At 42.3% G+C, this 21,568-nt stretch overlaps 1 non-coding gene across 1 annotated transcript; it reads right to left on the minus strand.

Moving 5' to 3' along the window:
* Positions 1 to 20,548: 20,548 nt before the first annotated feature.
* Positions 20,549 to 20,623, minus strand: Trnas-cga (transfer RNA serine (anticodon CGA)). Its single transcript has one exon. It is a non-coding gene; the product is annotated as a tRNA-Ser (tRNA).
* Positions 20,624 to 21,568: the final 945 nt, after the last annotated feature.

The following is a 21,568-nucleotide window of genomic DNA, read 5'->3' on the forward strand; positions in this document are numbered from 1 at the left end:
TTCTTAATAAATATTTTTCAGACTCTACATGCAGTGACGCTTTTCATGACCAAGCAGTTTTGCTTCAAATGGACTCGTGTGGAAAGGAAAAATAGATTTAATAAAATAAAAAAAAATAAAATATAACGCAGAATCCTCTCCCTTACGTAAATGACAGTACATTTCGCAGGACTCTGGTTGGGTTGTCGTGGCCGTCATAAATGACTAGCAAAAAGTTAAGAAGGAAGGATGGAAAGTTGGGAGGAAGGAAAGAAACTCTGCTTTAATATCTCATCGACGTCGAAGTCTTTTAAAAGACAACACAAATTCGACATGGAAATGTATAGGGAAGGAAATCGATAGTAGCTTTTCCAAATAAACAGCCTTGTAATTTGTCTTAAGTGATTCGTGGGAACTAAAGATCACCTAAATATAAATGAATGGTTGGATAAGGATTTTAGTTAATGTACCGCCGAGTGCAAGTCTAATGTCTGAACAAGTAAGGATCCGGAAGTAAGCCCTATTAATCTCGCTGGGACTATGTAAGATGTGTTAAAGTGGAATTTTAAAAATGCATAAAGTATCTCGTATGTATCTTGTATGTAGTTATCTTGATAACCAGCTCGTTTTGTTAACAGACCTTTAGTAGTTTTCCTTTCTTTACTCACTTTCAATGTAAATAAACCCTCTGGTGATAACTGTATTGTAAGTTGTCATATTGCTGATAGTTTTTGACGTGTGTGGCGTGAAAAGTCTGAAAGCAAACACCGTGCAACAATCCCAAGGAGCGTTATGCTCCGGGGAATATTTTCCTGGCATTCCCTGGGTGTTCTCGTCTCGTCATTCTGGAAGGCACAACGGACAAACAAATGCATGCATCTATCATTGGGGACCATATCCACCTCCACATACAGTCTGGTTTCCGTCGGCGGGATTGCGTCAGCCAGCAGGACAACGCCGCGTGTCACACAGCTCGGTGGGCACCGTGGTGAGTATACCGTACTCCCCTGGCCACTGAACTCCTACTCAAAGGCAGTCGAGAGTCTGTGGGACCACCTCGATCGGGCTGCTCGCCCCGTGGCAGAGGTGTACGAACTCTGCTTCCAGCCTGCCGCCCCCTACCTCCGCCGCAGTCATTAAAGCAGCTCAACCTGCCGTAACGAGACACAGAAGTGCACGGGTACAGAATCACAGTGGTTAAAGCAGGCCAACTCGGGTTTCCGCTAGCCCGGCAAGCTTCACGGCACCCTTTTAGCTTGCTGCCAAAAGTCTAGATTTTGTGACGTATTGCACCATACACAAATTTTTCATACCCAGTGTATGTTATAATTTAAGCGACAAACTTACTGCATTATGTCTGCAATCAGTTTCAGACAACCAAGTTATGTAACCGTAGTATCACTTCCTTATTATGCACACGGAATTTAACAGTAACTTTCGCCAGTCCTCTTTCTCGACATGCAGCAAGAAATATTCTCACGAGACTGTGGACCGTATGTAGTCAGTTCTTGTAAGTATAAAAGCAGGAAAAATTAGCTTACAAGTGACGGTCCGTGCAACGGGCACAAATGCGAGCGTGCGCTCACAGGTGAAGGCGTTCCCGTATGTTGTAAGACGTCTCCCAAACTCTGCCCCGGGCTGCAGTAAGAGGCAAGGAAACTTAACGCTGCCCTCGGAGGTAGCCAGCAGACAAAAATGTTCTCCCAGCAAAATGGAAAACAGAAAGTTATAATCCTACTGCAATAATTATGGGAGGAACATAAGCTCAAGATCGACACAAGGCTGCCTTACATAAAACATTAATGCAAACAAGTAATGAAAAGTAATATGAAATGTGGGCGCAGAAGGGAGATGAGCGTCCTGTGAATCTAAAGGAATGCCTACCGAGCAGGCAGAAACATGATACAGATCATGTCCTTGCTACGGCATGTTCTAACCAGTTCCGTACAAAGTACTATTTACTTCGTTTTGTTCCTTAGACGCGTTCCTCTTGTGGACAGACCTGTATCTTTGTTCAGTGCTTGTAGGAGGATATAAGGTGACTCGGACAAGATTTCTAGTTGAGCTGATTAATGGCAGCTAGCACAAAATGTAGAAAAATGTAAGTTAATGCAGATGAGTACAATAAAGAAACCAGTAACGTAACAATACAACATTGCTAGTGTCCTGGTTGACACAGTCATGTCGTTCAAATATCTGGGTGTAACTCTGAGAAATGATGTGAAATGGTTCGAACACGTGAGGATTCTAGTAGGGAAGGCGAATCGTCGACTTTGGCCATTCAGCTGACAATCCAATGTGAGGAAATAAACGTGGCAACGGGGGTACGTGGTAGACAAACAGTGTTTACAGTGGGTATAAAATATTATGAGTGTGGTCCTATGGGACACGTGCAGAGGCAATGTACCCAGTCACTGAGTAATAGAGGAAGGGGTGGAAATCAGCAGCATGGAGGATGGAAAAGTGGAGTTAGTAGAGGTGGACAATCGTTAAGGGGCTCCGGAAAGGCTCAAAATCATGAAAAGTTCAATTTTTACTTTTTTGCGTTTTCTGAATCTGCAGATTATTACCTTTTAATAGATATATAATTTATTCAATTCCGAAGACTACAACTATTTTTAAATTTTTTTTGAAATGTGTTCTACATGGGCGTGACCCACTGTGGCGCTGTTAAACTGCTGTCAAATGGTGTTATTATTAACGTCCGTGTTCATCAGGTACATTTTAGTGATGTGAGATAAAGTATGTGTTGTGGCTAACCTGTGATGGTTCAATATATATCGCTGGTGTGATTTTCGATTGTTTCATGTTTATTTACTCTGTCGTTATCTCGAAAATATTTGTAATTAATTCTGTTTCTTGAGTCTCTGTTTTGTTGAAGTATAATAATGAGTAAAAGTAAAGTTATTAGAAATCCTCTGAAGGCTTTTAAGAAAAGGATAAATGTTGGAAAGCTAAAGGTATGTGTTATTACTGTAAAGAATAACATTCTAACATGGTACAAGCGATGCTTGCTTTAGACAAGGAACGCCTTCGGGCTGCAGACAGGGCTGTAAAGAGTCTAGAAATACAAGCAAGAGTAAACAGGAGGAGGAACAAGAGGAAGCTGGAGGAGGAGTTTGCAGAGGATGAAGATAATCCATTCTATGGACCTGGAATGCACTAAAAAGTTAATCCAATCTTTGTCGCTCGATTCCCAAAACTTTTATTTTCTCATACTAATTACATCTTACAAACATATTTGTTTCAAACTTTCAGCAAATGTTACACAGTACCTTCTGCATAATTTAACACAGCCTTTTTCCAAAAAAACTGTGTATTTTTGAATATATAAATAAAAAATTGCAAAAAAATTTTGTGAATTTTCATTACAATTGAAAAAAAAATCATCTTCAATAACTGAACTAAAATTTTGTAAAATCCCTGTGTTAAGTTGTAGCCCGTATTCCAATAAATAATCTGTAAGAAGTTCAACTTCCTACCTCAAATACTTTGTGAGGAAAGATGTAATTTATAAGCGTTATTTTAACATTGCAAGTATAGGGCGTTCCGGAGCCCCTTAAACGGCAGAGGGGGCCCAAGACCCACCTAAGGGAGCTCCCGTTTAATTTCAATGCTACAAATGTGTATGCAGTGGTGGAATGTTCAGTGGTAGGATCCATAGGAACTAAAAAGTTTAAGCTTTTGTTGGACACATGAGCCCAAGTGTCAGTGGCTACTAAGAGTTCAATAGGATGGAGGAAGATACAACCACCACGTTATATATTGCGTGGGGTCAGTGCTGGTTGACTTTCGCGTAGGCAAAGTCCGATTTGATGCATGCGTGGAGGTAGCACAATGGGTAAGCGAGGGCTACGACATGATCCTGGGAGTAGATTTCTTGCATCAACATCGTGCCAAAATTGGCCTTGGACGACGAACTGTGGAACTTGGTGGAATGTTATTTGAGCTAGGGGATCCTGCTGTCGATGCAGAGCTGTCACGAGGGGCGTTCAACGTAATGAACAAACCAACTGAGCCGCGTACATTAGCATTAAGGCTTAATTCGCATGAGTGTGTGTCTAGTGGCACCAGGAAGTCGTTTTGGGTAAGTGTAGAGTCAAATCTACCTGTGGGTACGGTGTGTGTTATTGAACCATTGCAGGATAATGAAGATTTTGGTTCACAGGGTTGTTTTGTGAAACGTAGTGTTGTACGCATACAGGAGAGGAATGACGGGAGAGTAGTTCACTGTGAACGTGGATAATTTTAGCGCTGTAGACGCGAATTTGCGAAAAGGAGATTTAGTAACGAATCTGGATGTACCAGATGACGAAGACTGGTGTCCGAGAGGTAGGCGTAGCGATCAACCACTAACTACCGATAGAGCTGCATTGCGTAACAAAGTTAAGCATTCGAAAGGAGGAGAAAAAGAGCGTATGGAAGAATTGTTGTGGGAATTCAAGGATTTGTGTTTTCCACGAGGGCCGTTACCAGCAAATCCATTAGTTCAACGTAGGATACCAACAGAGAACAAAGCGCCTGTTTACCGTAAACCATACAGAATACCGAGGTATTTGCAGCTGATTGTGGAGGAATTCATTGATCAGCAGCTTGCAGACGGTATTATAGAGCATGGTAATAGGCATTGTAGTTGTGCCTAAAAAAAAATCTATCGATGGAAGTAAGAAATACAGGTTCTATTGTGACTACCGATAGCTCAATAATAAGACAGTAACGGACGCATACTCCATTCCAAACATATCGGAGACTTTGGATCATTTAGGACAGTGCCAGTACTTTTCTACAATGGATTTGATAAGTGGTTATCATCAGTTAGAGGTGGCTCCAGAGGATCGTCCAGAAACTGTTTTCTCCACTCCTGGAGGCCATCACCAGTACATCAGAATGCCATTCGGTTGCTAGACAGTGTGTTGAGGGGTTTGACCCACGGCAGTGTTTTGTCTATTTGGATGACATTATAGCGTTTTCAAGTAGCATCAGGAGAAAGAAAACTGGCGTTCTACGGATCGGAGCGTGGAATGCCAGATCCCTTAATCGAGCAGGTAGGTTAGAAAATTTAAAAAGGGAAATGGATAGGTTAAAGTTAGATATTGTGGGAATTAGTGAAGTTTGGTGGCAGGAGGAACAAGACTTTTGGTCAGGTGATTACAGGGTTATAAATACAAAATCAAATAGGGGTAATGCAGGAGTAGGTTTAATAATGAATAAAAAAAAGGAGTGCGGGTTAGCTACTACAAACAGCATAGTGAACGCATTATTGTGGCCAAGATAGACACAAAGCCCATGTAGTACAAGTTTATATGCCAACTACCTCTGCAGATGATGAAGAAATAGATGAAATGTATGACGAGATAAAAGAAATTATTCAGGTAGTGAAGGGAGACGAAAATTTAATAGTCATGGGTGACTGGAATTCGTCAGTAGGAAAAGGGAGAGAAGGAAACATAGTAGGTGAATATGGATTGGGGGGAAGGAATGAAAGAGCAAGCCGCCTTGTAGAATTTTGCACAGAGCATAACTTAATCATAGCCAACACTTGGTTCAAGAATCATAAAAGAAGGTTGTATACCTGGAAGAATCCTGGAGATACTAAAAGGTATCAGATAGATTATATAATGGTAAGACAGAGATTTAGGAACCAGGTTTTAAATTGTAAGACATTTCCTGGGGCAGATGTGGATTCTGACCACAATCTATTGGTTATGGACTGCAGATTGAAACTGAAGAAACTGTGGGAATTTAAGGAGATGGGACCTGGATAAACTGAAAGAACCAGAGGTTGTAGAGAGTTTCAGGGAGAGCATAAGGGAACAATTGACAGGAATGGGAGAAAGAAATACAGTAGAAGAAGAATGGGTAGCTCTGAGGGATGAACTAGTGAAGACAGCAGAGGGTCAAGTAGGTAAAGAGACGAGGGCTAATACAAATCCTTGGGTAACAGAAGAAATATTGAATTTAATGGATGAAAGGAGAAAATATAAAAATGCAGTAAATGAAGCAGGCAAAAAGGAATACAAACGTCTCAAAAATGATATCGACAGGAAGTGCAAAATGGCTAAGCAGGGATGGCTAGAGGACAAATGTAAGGATGTAGAGGCTTGTCTCACTAGGTGTAAGATAGATACTGCCTACAGGAAAATTAAAGAAACCTTTGGAGAGAAGAGAACCACTTGTATGAATATCAAGAGCTCAGATGGCAACCCAGTTCTAAGCAAAGAAGGGAAGGCAGAAAGGTGGAAGGAGTATATAGAGGGTTTATATAAGGGCGATGTACTTGAGGACAATATTATGGAAATGGAAGAGGATGTAGATGAAGACGAAATGGGAGATAAGATACTGCGTGAAGAGTTTGACAGAGCACTGAAAGACCTGAGTCGAAACAAGGCCCCGGGAGTAGACAACATTCCATTTGAACTACTGATGGTCTCGGGAGAGCCAGTCATGACAAAACTCTACCATCTGGTGAGCACGATGTATAAGACAGGCGAAATACCTTCAGACTTCAGGAAGAATATAATAATTCCAATCCCAAAGAAAGCAGGTGTTGACAGATGTGAAAATTACCGAACTATCAGTTTAATAAGTCAGAGCTGCAAAATACTAACGCGAATTCTTTACAGACGAATGGAAAAACTGGTAGAAGCCGACCTCGGGGAAGATCAGTTCGGATTCCGTAGAAATGTTGGAACACGTGAGGCAATACTGACCTTACGACTTATCTTAGAAGAAAGATTAAGAAAAGGCAAACCTACGTTTCTAGCATTTGCAGACTTAGAGAAAGCTTTTGACAATGTTAACTGGAATACTCTCTTTCAAATTCTGAAGGTGGCAGGAGTAAAATACAGGGAGCGAAAGGCTATTTACAGTGTGTACAGAAACCAGATGGCAGTTATAAGAGTCGAGGGGCATGAAAGGGAAGCAGTGGTTGGGAAAGGAGTAAGACAGGGTTGTAGCCTCTCCCCGATGTTATTCAATCTGTATATTGAGCAAGCAGTAAAGGAAACAAAAGAAAAATTCGGAGTAGGTATTAAAATTCATGGAGAAGAAGTAAAAACTTTGAGGTTCGCCGATGACATTGTAATTCTGTCAGAGACAGCAAAGGACTTGGAAGAGCAGTTGAACGGAATGGATGGTGTCTTGAAGGGAGGATATAAGATGAACATCAACAAAAGCAAAACGAGGATAATGGAATGTAGTCGAATTAAGTCGGGTGATGCTGAGGGTATTAGATTAGGAAATGAGACACTTAAAGTAGTAAAGGAGTTTTGCTATTTAGGGAGTAAAATAACCGATGATGGTCGAAGTAGAGAGGATATAAAATGTAGACTGGCAATGGCAAGGAAAGCGTTTCTCAAGAAGAGGAATTTGTTAACATCGAGTATAGATTTAAGTGTCAGGAAGTCGTTTCTGAAAGTATTTGTATGGAGTGTAGCCATGTATGGAAGTGAAACATGGACGATAACTAGTTTGGACAAGAAGAGAATAGAAGCTTTCGAAATGTGGTGCTACAGAAGAATGCTGAAGATAAGGTGGGTAGATCACGTAACTAATGAGGTGGTATTGAATAGGATTGGGGAGAAGTTTGTGGCACAACTTGACTAGAAGAAGGGATCGGTTGGTAGGACATGTTTTGAGGCATCAAGGGTCACAAATTTAGCATTGGAGGGCAGTGTGGAGGATAAAAATCGTAGAGGGAGACCAAGAGATGAATACACTAAGCAGATTCAGAAGGATGTAGGTTGCAGTAGATACTGGGAGATGAAGAAGATTGCACAGGATAGAGTAGCATGGAGAGCTGCATTAAACCAGTCTCAGGACTGATGACCACAACAACAACAACAAAGTAGCATGGAGCAGCATAGACAGCGTTTAAGGGAAGTCTTTATGAGGTTAAGAGCAGGTCGTTTGACGTTAAGCCTGGAGAAGTGTGTTTTTGCATTGGAAAAAGTGAAATATTTAGGTCATATCATCAGTAAGGACGGAGTGCAAACAGATCCGAGGTTGGTACAGGCTGTAGGGATTTTCGGGAGTCAAAAACAGCTAAGGGGCTCCGGAAAGGCTCAAAATCATGAAAAGTTCAATTTTTACTTTTTTGCGTTTTCTGAATCTGCAGACTATTACCTTTTAATAGATATGTAATTTATTCAATTCCGAAGACTACAACTATTTTTAAATTTTTTTTGAAATGTGTTCTACATGGGCGTGACCCACTGTGGCGCCATTAAACTGCTGTCAAATGGTGTTATTATTAACATCCGTGTCCATCAGGTACATTTTAGTGATTTGAGATAAAGTATGTGTTGTGGCTAACCTGTGATGGTTCAATATATATCGCTGGTGTGATTGTCGACTGTTTCATGTTTATTTACTCTGTCGTTATCTCGAAAATATTTGTAATTAATTCTGTTTCTTGAGTCTCTGTTTTGTTGAAGTATAATAATGAGTAAAAGTAAAGTTATTAGAAATCCTCTGAAGGCTTTTAAGAAAAGGAGAAATGTTGGAAAGCCAAAGGTATGTGTTATTACTGTAAACAATAAAGACGATAACCAAGTGAGTGAACCTAACCTCTCAAGTACACCTGCCCATAGCAGTCAAAGTGGGAAAAAAAATACTTCACAGAAGAAGCTTGGTTCAATGAATGAAAACTATGAATGTTTTATGGGCGAATCGGATGTGAATGAAATATTTGATATGTCGGTTCTCAAAGGAATTTTTTCAAACTGAGTAAGATGTATTCATTGTAGTGAAGTTGGTCTGGAACTCTCCATAATAAAGCACGTAGGACTTGCTAGTGAAATACAACTGAAATGTGATAAGTGCTCATACATGACCACCTTTTGGAACAGTGTTGCAGTAACTGCAACTGAAGAAAATGGTAGCAAAATCTACGAACACAACATTAGATTTGTTTATTCCTTGCGTTCAGTTGGTAAGGGTGCTACTGCAGGTGCAATTTTCTGTGGCATCATGAATCTTCCAAATCCCCCAACCAAGTTTACGACCTATAATAAATTAATAGGGTCTAAAGTAGAAGATGTCTGTATAGAATCTATGAAGAACGCTGTGCAAGAGGCAGTAATGGAAAATAATGGTAACAGAGATTTGACTGCAGCGTTCGACGGTACCTGGCATAAACGGGGACACACATCTCTTCATGGTGTAGTATCTGCCACCAGTATGTATACAGGGAAAGTTTTAGATGTAGCAGTAATATCAAAGTATTGTAGATGTCCACAAAAATATAAAGGTACACATGAAAATAATTGCAAAGCTAACTATAGTGGCAGTAGTGGAGGAATGGAAGTGGCTGGTGTTGCCAGTATATTCCAGCGTTCTGAGGCGTGTGATAAAGTGCGATATGTTAATTACCTTGGTGACGGTGATTCTAAAAGTTTCAAACATGTTCAAGGACTGAAGCCCTATGGTGATGATGTTGTAGTGCAGAAATTTGAGTGTATTGGACACGTACAGAAGCGAATGGGAACAAGACTTCGGCGACTGAAAGCTTTGTACAAAAAACAAAAACTCAGTGATGGTAAAGGGTTGGATGGGAAGGGAAGGTTAACTGACAGTGTAATTGACAAAATACAGAACTATTATGGAATGGCTATTAGGCAAAATACACAAAGTGTCGACGAAATGAAGAAGGCTGTTTGGGCTCTTTTTTTTTCATACTTCTTCAACCGATGAGAATCCCCAACATAGCTTGTGTCCCAAAGAAGAAGACAGTTGGTGTAAATATAACAAAGGATTGCTGGTGAAGTGTACACTCATAAGCATAGTCTGCCTCATGCAATAATGGAGGTGATAAAACCTATTTTCAGAGACTTAGCAGCACCTGAACTGTTGGAAAAGTGTATTCACGGAAAAACTCAAAACCCCAATGAAAGTGTAAATAGTGTTATATGGTCGAGAATCCCCAAGACTGTATTTGTTGGAATAGAAACACTTCACTTTGGTGTGTATGATGCTGTTGCGACTTTCAATGATGGCGACATTGTAAGGTGCAAGGTATTTAGAAATATGGGAATGAAGATAGGTTCTAACATGGTACGAGCGATGCTTGCTTTAGACAAGGAACGCCTTCGGGCTGCAGACAGGGCTGTAAAGAGTCTAGAAATACAAGCAAGAGTAAACAGGAGGAGGAACAAGAGGAAGCTGGAGGAGGAGTTTGCAGAGGATGAAGATAATGCATCCTATGGACCTGGAATGCACTAACAAGTTAATCCAATCTTTGTCGCTCGATTCCCAAAACTTTTATTTTCTCATACTAATTACATGTTTTCTAAGGATCTTCCAAACATATTTGTTTCAAACTTTCAGTAAATGTTACACAGTACCTTCTGCATAATTTAACACAGCTTTTTTCCAAAAAACTGTATATTTTTGAATATATAAATAAAAAATTGCAAAAAAATGTTGTGAATTTTCATTACAATTGAAAAAAATCATCTTTAATAACTGAACTAAAATTTTGTAAAATCCCTGTGTTAAGTTGTAGACCATATTCCAATAAATAATCTGTAAAAAGTTCAACTTCCTACCTCAATTACTTTGTGAGGAAAGATGTAATTTATAAGCGTTATTTTAACATTGCAAGTATAGGGCGTTCCGGAGCCCTTTAAGGAAGTGCAATCATTCGTCGGAATTTGCAATTTCTATTGAAAGTTCGTGAAAGGTTTTGAAGATTTAGCACAGCCCTTGACACGATTGTTATGCAAGGGTGTGAAATTTGAGTCGACAGAAGAGTGTCAGAAAGTGTTTGACAAACTGAGAGAAGGGTTAACATCCAGTTTCGATTATTGTGTTTTCAGATTTTGAAAAGAAATTTATTCTAGCATTCGATGCATTGAATCAAGCATTAGGTTGCGTTCTTAGTCAGGAAATTGGTGGGAAAGAACATCCTGTCGTCTATGCGTCTAGGCAGTTGAATGCAGCAGAGAGGAATGACTCAACAACTGAGAGGGAGCAGCTTAGCACAATCTGTGGAATCACATATTTTAAATGTTATTAATAAGGAAGAAGATTTAAGGTAGTGACAGATCATGGTGCGTTGAAGTGGATGCGTCCACTAGACTCGCTAGATGGGCTGTGAGGCTCAGTGAATTCGATTGCGAGGTGGTGCACAAGCCTGGGAAGAAGCACGGTAATGCAGATGCACTAAGTAGGAAAGTGGCAAAAGTAGAAGTCATACGTTATGACCTGGCAGTATGGCAAAAATTACAGGACGCGGACTACGATTGTAAATTGCATCGGACACAGCCACAATTTAATATGTACGACGGTCTTCTGTGCAGGGAAACGAAATTAGGGCCAAGGGTGGTAGTCCCAGCGAAGCTGAGAGATGAGGTTTTAAAAGAAGCACATGATCATGTGTTATCTGGTCATAGTGGGGGTAGAGCGACGAATAGGAGAGTGGCGGAGAGGTATTGGTGGAGAGATAGGAAAGTAGATGGGGATCATTATGTCAAGAATCGTATACCATGGGCGCAGATAGCAGATTTGAATCGTAAAGGGATACAGCTACAACGATTGCCGGAAGTGAGATGTCCATTTTCTATGTTGAGAATTGATGTCTTAGGACCTTTTAGGTGTACACCATCGGGGAATAGTTTCATTCTGACAATAATAGACCATTTTTCGAGGTATGTGGAGATGGTAGCTATGCCAAATCGGCAGGCAGCAATGTACGCGGAAGCGTTAATAAACAACTGGATTTTTAAGTTTGGTGTACTGGAGACAATAATTACTGACCAAGGGACCAACTTCATGTGGGATTTAATGAAGGAACTGTCTAAATTGTTGAACGTAAAGAAGTTGAGGACGAGTCATTTGCATCCACAGGCGAATAGAAGGACAGAACGGGTACACAGAACAATCGGGAAGATGCTGAGATGTTATGTGGATTTCATCACTGTCAGTGGGACGAGAATTTGAAGTATATGGTATGCGCATACAATGCAAAAATCCACACCAATACCGGTTTGTCTCCGTTTGAGGTAGTGTACGGCGGAAAATGCCGTCACCGTTTGTTTTAGTGAAGCTACAGAAAGGAAGGACCGGTGAATCTGTACGTCAATTCGTGAGGAAAATTCGGGATGTTTGGAAACTTGTACAAAAGGCGAATACAAAGACTTTGGAAAGGCAGGAAGCCGCAGTGAAGCAGAAAGAAAGTTTACCACAGTATAGAGTTGGGCAATGGGTAATGCTATCCAGCCCCTATACACCAAAAGGTAAAACGAAGAAGTTCGTCATGAGGTATCAAGAACCATACTAAGTAGTTGAAACCACATCCCTCGTTAATGTTAAGCTTCAGTTGCCAACTAGAACAACGATAGTACACATTGCGCGGTTGTGGCCCTTTAAGGGTTTTCCAGATGTTGTTCCAGGCATGTCACAGAAAGGAAAGAGGAAGAAAGAGAAAGTGGAGAGAGGTGTTAAGCGCAATGAAAACCAGGAAGATAGAGTACAGCATGAAGTACCGTACGATTTGCGATCCAGAAATTAGTTTTTTGTTTTCTTGTTACGCATCATTGGGTTTGCATTGATTATTGCATTTTCGTATGTTGTATGTGTTTTCGAGTATTGCGAGCCTGTTGGGGACAGTAGTAGTGCAGAGCTCAAGGGGAACGGAATTTTAATCAGTGGAACTGAGTGCAACATAATAGGACCAACCTTCCATCTGCCAGCGTCAATTTCAAGAGTCACGCAATTGAATGTTACACAGCCACAGTTGTATTGGCCAGAAGCAACTGTGGAGTTTTTTGTGATCTGCAGGCTTTCATGGCCGTTGTCACTGAAGATAAGATCTTATGGATTATTAGGCTGTGTCATATTTCTATTAAAATTATCGATGTTTCGACCCCTCTGCTGGGATCTTCCTCAGGTCCTTCTGGTGCCCACTACTGCTAGAACAGCATTCTACACCAGAAGATCCTGAGGAAGATCTCAGTAGAGGGGTGAAACGTCGATCACTTTAGTAGAAATATGACGTGGCCTAATAACCCAGAAAATTTTAACTTTAGTTTTTGCCAAGGCAGAATCTGACCCAGTTAAATCAAACCCTAGAGTCAGGTCTGTTGAGATACGTAAACCAGTTCATTTCAGAGGAAGAGGGGCGCATATCAGCCGAACAGCTCGTGCAGCACGTCGCTCAATATAGGGGAAGGCAACAACAAGTAACGATCGTTTAGAGGACCTCTGTGCCAAGTGCCATCGCAGCCCTGACTCTGTTGTGTGTTGTTTTCATTCTGATCACGCAGAGAGCCAATTCCAAGAGGGAACAGACGGTAGTCCAAATCCCAGTGGATTCAACACCGAGGGCGTAAGACAGGTAGGTAAGAGGTTGATCGAGCATTAAGTGGAGTGGTCATCCAGTAAGAAATTTTTACCTTTTGTCTCATGTCATGCGTTTTAAGAGGACTAGACCACATCTAAGTTTTCTAATAGTAGTAGTAAATATGTCCTAAGTACTTGCCGATCCAAACAAGTTTAAAAGTAGTGGTCGACTCGGGGTCCGGGTCTTTCTGAAGGGAGGAATAATGTAGAGGCACCACCGTTCAAGATAGGAAAATGTTAGATTCGGTACAATATTTCTAAGCACACAAGTTATATCCTGTTGACAGTAAGTTACGCTTACCAGCGGTTGTGAAGTAGAATGGAGGCCACAGCGCCGTAGACCCGCTGAAAAGAGTAAACGCAGCAGTTTGCATGGCGCAAGTTACAGGTAGAAGGGGCCCACTGGCCCAACACAGGTGTTATGAGTACATGACTCAGACCAGCGCATTAGCAAAACAGAGGCGCACAGCCGCGTATAAATAGTTGCCAGTTTTCTAACGAGGGGGATTCAAGTGTGGCAGCTCTCCTGGATGGCGGGACGTATCACACCACCAGCTACACAGAGCAGCAGATGGGGTGCCAGCAGCCCAGTCCACGGCAGGTCACTGGTTCGACCCTCTGAGGCCAACGCGGGGTCCATAGCCACACAGCCGCTGGCCACTCGACACCTTGTAAGAGTTATGCGCTATATGCGCTGCCTGTAACAGGCAAGACTTAGGAGAGTCTCTGACCAGAGAGCAGTATGTAGTTAGTTGTTGCTTGTCGCTAGTCGGCATTAGTCGACAGTAGTCTGCGTGAGTCGACAGTAGTCGGCGCGTGTCTGCGCGTGTCGGCAGTCTGCTCTGGTCGGGACTCTGGAGGATGGGTATTATTGTAGAAGGTAAAGAAGCAGCCTTGCGCATATCTAGTAATGTATGTTAAATGTCATCCAATTTCTTTAAAAAAACGCCCCAATAATAATTTTTATAATATAAAGTAATTTTAAAAAAAGCATTCATTTCAATTTAAAGATTTTATCCAATGCATAATTATTCCTTTCACGAATCACAAAGCATAGGCCAGCATTGCACGGAGCTGTGCCGAAAAAATGTTTTAGGTAAGAGCAGATATATTCGCAGTTTTTGTTGAGGTAAGAATTTTTGCTTTTTTTTATTCAGAGTACAGGGCCGTGGCGCAGCGCTGCTGTCGTCATAAAATTTACAAGGTTACTGAATTTTTTTATTATTTTGGTGTTTAGGAATTTTTCTGTTTCGAACTTAACATTAAATGAGAAAAGAATTTTGTGGGTACATTAAATGTGAATGCATTTCTGCACAGAGATTATGAATGGGAACCAATTTTGTTCAGAGGTTACAATATTCAAAATTCACATTTTTAATTTAATATTTCTGTGAGGAGTTTACACAAAATTCATATTTTTATTTAAATATTTTCGTGTGGGGAGGTTACAACCTTGCTACTGCGGGCAGTCTTGTTAGGTCCCAACACACGCTGGAGGCATCCCAAGGTGAGGGCCGCAGATTTGGCTGTCGAATTGCAGGCGATTATTGTCGCCCACGATCTTAACGACAATGGCAGCGGGCCGCCCTGTGGCTCCCGGCGAGTGGCGCTGAGGCGACAGGTATGAAGGCCACCGAGTCAGATGCTGGTGCGTCCTGACATCGTCAGTACACCGTGGCTGTACATGGCTGGCATGCCGCAGTACATTGCACGGGTTGCTGAGGTAGCCCTTCCACGCCAAGCTGTTTTGCAGATAGCAAAGTGGCGTCCTCTGTATCGCGGGATCCTGTGAAGCAGACAGAGAGGAACGCAGCACTGTAGCTGGGAATAACAAAACACTTGAAGGTCACGGCCCATCCTGACAGTTTCCAACCAACGTCTAACATTCCTCCACCGCAGGCCGACATCTATATTTGGCAGTGACAGCTACAAAAGGAAGACGTAGAAGCAGTTCAAAAGGGAGGCTGCGAGATTTGTTACTGGTACATTCTATCAATACATAAGTGTTGCGGTGACGCTTTGGGAAATGAAATAGGTATCCTTGAAGGTAAGGCCACATTCCTTTGCAGAAACACTACTGAGAATATTTAAAGAAGCGGCATTTGTAGCTGAGCACAAAACGTTTCTACTGCCGCCGACATATATTGCGCATAAGGACGAAGATTCGAGGAATTAGTGCTCATACGGAGCCACACAGACAGTCGTTTTTCCTTCGCTCTGTTTGCGAGTGGAACAGGAGGGAAAATGAGAGGTACTGGTACAGGGTACGCTCCGCCACACACGGTATGGTAGCGTTCGGAGTATATATGTAGACGTAGATATAAATTACGCCTGATGTAGGACTGGCGGCGTTCGCTTCTGATGGAGACTTCGCTTAGTTGTAGAATTTTGGAACACGTATTGTGTTCGAGTATAATGACTTTTCTGGAGACGAGAAATCTACTCTGTAGGAATCAGCATGGGTTTGGAAAAAGACGGTCATGTGAAGCACAGCTCGCGCTATTCGTCCACGAGACTCAGAGGGCCATAGACACGGGTTCACAGGTAGATGCCGTGTTTCTTGACTTCCGCAAGGCGTTCGATACAGTTCCCCACAGTCGTTTAATGAACAAAGTAAGAGCATATGGACTATCAGACCAATTGTGTGATTGGATTGAAGAGTTCCTAGATAACAGGACCCAGCATGTTATTCTCAATGGAGAGAAGTCTTCCGAAGTAAGAGTGATTTCAGGTGTGCCGCAGGGGAGTGTCATATGACCGTTGCTATTCACAATATACATAAATGACCTGGTGGATGACATCGGAAGTTCACTGAGGCTTTTTGCAGATGATGCTGTGATGTATCGAGAGGTTGTAACAATGGAAAATTGTACTGAAATGCAGGAGGATCTGCAGCGACTTGACGCATGGTGCAGGGAATGGCAATTGAATCTCAATGTAGACAAGTGTAATGTGCTGCGAATACACAGAAAGATAGATCCTTTATCATTTAGCTACAAAATAGCAGGTCAGCAACTGGAAGCAGTTAATACCATAAATTATCTGGGAGTACGCATTAGGAGTGATTTAAAATGGAATGATCATATAAAGTTGATTGTCGGTAAAGCAGATGCCAGACTGAGATTCATTGGAAGAATCCTAAGGAAATGCAATCCGAAAACAAAGGAAGTAGGTTACAGTACGCTTGTTCGCCCACTGCTTGAAAACTGCTCAGCAGTGTGGGATCCGTACCAGATAGCATTGATACAAGACATAGAGAAGATCCAACGGAGAGCAGCGCGCTTCGTTACAGGATCATTTAGTAATCGCGAAAGCGTTACGGAGATGATAGATAAACTCCAGTGGAAGACTCTGCAGGAGAGACGCTCAGTAGCTCGGTACGGGCTTTTGTCAAAGTTTCGAGAACATACCTTCACCGAAGAGTCAAGCAGTATATTGCTCCCTCCTACGTATATCTCGCGAAGAGACCATGAATATAAAGTCAGAGAGATTAGAGCCCACACAGAGGCATACCGACAATCCTTCTTTCCACGAACAATACGAGACTGGAATAGAAGGGAGAACCGATAGAGGTACTGAAGGTACCCTCCGCCACACACCGTCAGGTGGCTTGCGGAGTATGGATGTAGATGTAGATGTAGATGTAGATGTAGATGTAGATGGAGTGCAAATAAGGGAAGTGGAATGGTAGAAAGTCGTTCCAGCCCGCAAAGTTCTAATCATCCACTCGTATTTTAACTGGAGTTATGAGATTTTTGAGCATATGCTTACAATGAGAGATATGACAGCAACTTATTAAACTAGTTTAGTTTGTAATACTGTTCAACTGTTAAGCTAAAGCAGTAACATCTTTTAAAAATAAACTAATATAATGATTCACTCGATTTTCTTGTAGTGTTCATACTCCTGGTGACGCAATTATAAAATGTTGATATTTCTGTAATTGTCATTCTGGCAGCCCTCTTCGTCTCGTTACGCATTGGCTCATGCATGCGGAGGCCACCCCACATACAGTGATGAGCCAAAACACTATGGACAGCTGTTCAGTAGGGTGCTGTTTGACGTTTGGAACGTTATACAGTAGCTGTTCTATGTCGTGCGGTCGTTGCCAGGGTTCCGGAACTGTACGGCACCACATGTCTACGCACATTTCGCTCATTTCCCGTAAATTACAGGCCGCTGGTACGTGGACGTGGAGCAGGCGTCCGGTGGCGTCCCACATGTTACGTGAGCTGCATATCTGGTGGCCGAGACATCAACGTCGGTTCACTAATGTGCTCTTCACACTGCTGTAGCACGGTTCTGGCCTTGTGACATGGACAGTTACTGCGATAAAAGACGCCATCGCTATTAGTGAGTGCATCAGGCATGAAGGTCTGTAGGTGGTTAGAAATTATGTTCACGTTGTCTACAATTGTGATGGTGCCTTCGATCACTAACATACGTACTGAAACATCCCCTTTGAACAATTACGCATGACTGTGCTTAAACTGACACACAATATTTTTAGCGCAACGCAATCTGACTTTCAATAACCCCTACAAAAGAATGGCCCTGATTAACATTAACCTATACGTTTCACAAATCACTTACCTCACAAAAATCTTCGTTACTCGAACTACTGCAATACAGTGAGCGCCACTACTGCCAGCTAAATAAAAGATTCAAACTACGGAAGACACTAACTACTGATAGTCGCAGTTAGCAAAAGAAAGATTTTGATAGAGAACAAACAATGTATTTACCTTAATATTGTTCAAAAGTCATATTACACATGTATCAGTTCATGACATCCAGTCTTACAAATGTACTGTCTCTGATGGACACACGTCCAGATCATCCGCTCTCAAAAATCCGCCATCTCACTCCCCACATCCACCACTGCTGGCGGCTCACTTCCCAACTGCGCAACGCTACGCTACACACTGTTAACAGCCAACTGCCCAACACTACAATAGCGACTATTGCAACAATGCCAACCAGCCTCAGACTGCACACAGCACAGTTAGTGATTTTCATAGAGAGCGCTACATGGCGTTACCAATAAAAAAACCTAATCAGCCTACTTACAGTACCAGCTCAACATCACCCCCCCCCCCACTTCCTCCTCGTCCCCATAGCATAAATAGTGCCCCCACTGGCGAGTGTATATTCCGCACAGCCGTTCGCCTGGATGGCAGTGTGCCCGGACACTACGATCGAATGGTGTAGCGAGAAATATAATACACCCCACCAGGTGACACGTTTCTGTTGATCCAATGAGACTGAGTCAATGTGGGAACCCTCGGGAGTCGTCTGCTGCGGAGCCCCGTGGTCACTGAATCGTGTGCTGCAAGCACTTGTTGCCTGCACCACCACTGTACGCTGTTGCCAGATCTGCCACTGACCGCCGCCCAATCTGCTCTAAGGATTAGGCAATCCTGAAGCCTCCACGTTCTGTGGTGAGACGCCTACGCCCAACATGTCTCCGACTTGTCATGGTTTCACCATCCACCATCCACTCACCACAGTACCCTGCGAGGAGCGGGCCAGTTTCCGAGATGCCTGGACCATTACAATATGCCCTCTGTCAGAGTCACTCGATTTCCCCATTTTCGGGCCGCATCATCGCTAGAATTTTTCCCATTGATCTATGCTCAGATCACATATTTTCCTTACCACGTCACGTGTTTAAGGTCTGTCAGTGTACAGGCATACCCACCAACCCTTCTCCTTACCATACCAAAATGCTAGGGACTTAACATCTGAGGTCATCAGTCCCTAGAACTTAGAACTACTTAAACCTAACTAACGTAAGGACATCACACACATCCATGCCCGAGGCAGGATTCGAACCTGCGACCGTAGCGGTTGCGCGGTTTCAGACTGAAGCGCCTAGAACCGGTCGGCCACACCGGCTGGCCCAGTGAATGACTTCTTCTACTACCAGTTATCAATGTAGTCATCTAATATAGTGTCAATCATGATCAGCGTCATTCACGAATAATACTAACAGTATGTGAGATCAAGTAACACAGGTTCAAGTTTCGTCCATAAGAATACATTGCCAGAAAAATATCATAGCTCGAGTTGTCCCAGAAGCGGGCTAAAGGGTGTTCAAGAGGCTGTTATATATCGCCAACAAATTCAAACTTCATAGACATTCTCTGACCTCTAACAAAAGCAGATACAGTGTCATCTTTGGGTAATTTACGAATGCGACGACTATGCATACATATAGCTTTATCAAAAAAAAAAAAAATCTCCTTAATTATCAGTTCTTATCGAAATTTTAATTGTGTTACCATAAATCACATCACAGGAAGAGAAATTTTCCAGACTAGCAGCCAATGGACGTAATGCGGAATCGTCACGAACAATACCGACAGTAAGCCACCCTTAACCACTTTTAACATCAACATCAGTCAATGCAAAATCAACACGGCCACTGAGAAACACTGACGGACCGTACAGAACATCAGTAATAGTGTTTATGGTGGCCGTGCTGATTTTGTATTGACTGATGATGTTCAAGCTGGTCAAGCGTTGCTTACTGTTGCTGTTGTTCGTGACGATTCTGCATTACGTCCATTGGCTACTAATGTCGAGAATTTCTCTCCCTGTGGTGTGATTCCATATCAAAGTGTTTTATGGTAGCGCAATCAGAAGTTCCGACCAGAACGTTATTAGCGGAGTAGCAATGATTTCTAAAAGAAAGCAGTATTTATGGGGAACAGAGTTTAAATGAGGATCAATATTTAAAACGATATAAATTTCATACCTTTGCAAACAAGACCAAATTGCATCCAGTAACTTTCGTTAAGCAGTTTGATGCCTTCTCCCTGAATACTACGAAGATAAAAGTGGACTGTGTAAGAAGTCCGCGTGAATAAGATGCATCAACCTGGAGTACGAGAACTTTAGAAATATGTCAGAATTGTAAAGAATTTGTAAAGGTTTTCTTGGACCAATATTGGTGTATCACTCCTCAAGATACTGTTAAAAAAATTGGTACGAATGTGATTGATTGTTACTGTTTGGGTGGGACTAGCATATAATCTCCGTGCAATGACAGTAGCGTACAGGCAGCTCAGGACAGATTAGACTATTTAAAGTTAAGATATGGTGTCGCAAAATTTACATTTGCTGTCATGAATGGCACCTTGCCTCAAGTATATAAAAACTAAAGTTATTGCAGATGAACAGGAAAAATAATCCTGTAGTGAAACTTCCTGGCAGATTAAAACTGTGCGCCCGACCGAGACTCGAACTCGGGACCTTTGCCTTTCGCGGGCAAGTGCTCTACCAACTGAGCTACCGAAGCACGACTCAGGCTCGGTCCTCACAGCTTCACTTCTGCCAGTATCTCGTCTCCTACCTTCCAAACTTTACAGAAGCTCTCCTGCGAACCTTGCAGAACTAGCACTCCTGAAAGAAAGGATATTGCGGAGACATGGTTTATCCACAGCCTGCGGGATGTTTCCAGAATGAGATTTTCACTCTGCAGCGGAGTGTGCGCTGATATGAAACTTCCTGTGAGTACCGCGCGTGAGTCGTGCTTCGGTAGCTCAGAGGGTAGAGCACTTGTACGCGAAAGGCAAAGGTCCCGAGTTCGAGTCTCGGTCGGGCACACAGTTTTAATCTGCCAGGAAGTTTCATACCAGCGCACACTCCGCTGCAGAGTGAAAATCTCATTCTGGAAAAATCCTGTAGTATTCGAATACGGCATTAGTGGTATGCTGCGTCGATTGAATGGTTAGTATAGCGTTGCAAAGTGATATGAAATCGAAAGAACGTATAAAGTCGGTTGTAGGGAAGGTGAATGGTAGACTTAGGTTTGTTGGGAGAATTTTAGGAAAGCGCTGCTCATCTGTATAAGAGAACTGGTAAAGAGCACTTGCGCGACCCATTTATGGGAACTGCTCAAGTGTTTGGAATCGGCACCAGCTCGTGTTAAAGGAAGACACGGAAGCAATTCACAGACGTAATGCTAGATTAGTTAACGATGTGTTCGATCAACACGCAAGTATTCCTGAACTGCTTGCTGAACGTAAGCACTTATCCCTGTTGGGTAGAATATTTTCTGTTTGTGAAACACTACTGAGAAAGTTTAAAGAGCCACCATTTGCGACAGATACTACAGCTTCAACGTACCTTTGCGTTGTAGCTTCGAAGACACGACAAGAGAAATCAGAGCCTGTACCGAAGCGTACACACACTCGTTCACTCGTTTCTCCCTCGTTCTGTTTGCTAGTGGGAAAGGAAAAAA

Source organism: Schistocerca cancellata, chromosome 5 (genome assembly GCF_023864275.1).
Source record: "Schistocerca cancellata isolate TAMUIC-IGC-003103 chromosome 5, iqSchCanc2.1, whole genome shotgun sequence".
NCBI classification, from domain to species: Eukaryota; Metazoa; Arthropoda; class Insecta; order Orthoptera; family Acrididae; genus Schistocerca; species Schistocerca cancellata.